This window comes from Schistocerca gregaria, chromosome 4 (assembly GCF_023897955.1).
Source record: "Schistocerca gregaria isolate iqSchGreg1 chromosome 4, iqSchGreg1.2, whole genome shotgun sequence".
NCBI lineage: Eukaryota > Metazoa > Arthropoda > Insecta > Orthoptera > Acrididae > Schistocerca > Schistocerca gregaria.
In genome coordinates, this window is record NC_064923.1 from 479,809,885 (window position 1) to 479,810,724 (window position 840).

At 51.2% G+C, this 840-nt stretch overlaps 1 pseudogene; it reads left to right on the forward strand.

Annotated features, from left to right (window-relative positions):
* Positions 1-434: 434 nt before the first annotated feature.
* Positions 435-552, forward strand: LOC126268422 (5S ribosomal RNA; annotated as a pseudogene).
* The last annotated feature ends 288 nt before the right edge of the window (positions 553-840 follow it).

The following is an 840-nucleotide window of genomic DNA, read 5'->3' on the forward strand; positions in this document are numbered from 1 at the left end:
TCTTATAGAAAAAAAAGGCGCCGCCACAGTGCTAAGACCAGTTTCCGTCAGATCAATCACCGGATCTGTCTCCAGTCGAGCACATATGGGACATCATCGGACGATAATCCCAGCGTTATCGACAAACAGCACTAACCGTCCCTGTAATGACCGATCATGTGCAACAGGTATGGAATTCCTTCCCACAAACTTACGTCCGGCACTTAAGCAACACAATCCATGCACGTTTGCATGGTTGCTTCAACATTCTGGAGGTAACGCCAGTTGTTAATGTACCAGCATTTCACATTTGCAATGGCTTTTCTCGCGCTTACATTTCTCTTTCAACGTTAGTCACTTCAGTATGTTACCTAGACAAAGGTATTGCCGAAAGTTCATTACTCTGCATTAATTATTTCTTGATGTTGGGATTTTCTTCCATCAGCATACATTGTGCCAACGGCCTTGCCGCAGCGGTAACACCTGTTCCCGTCGGATCACCGAAGTTAAGAGCTGTCGGGCTGGGCTAGCACTTGGATGGGTGACCACCCGAGCTGCCTAGCGCTGTTGGCAAGCGGGGTGTGCACTCACCCCTTGTGAGGCAAACTGAGGAACTACTTGATTGCGAAGTAGCGGCTCCGGTCTTGTAAACTGACATACGGTGGGGGAGAGCGGTGTGCTCACCACATAAAAGCACTCCGTCTTCAGGCCACGAGTGGCCTACCGGGACCATCCGACCGCCGTGTCATCCTCGAGGGGGGGATGTGCATAGGAGGGGATTGGGGTCAGCACACCACTCTCCCGGTCGTGGGATGGTATTCTTGACCGAAGCCGCTACTATTCGGTCCAGTAGCTCCTCAA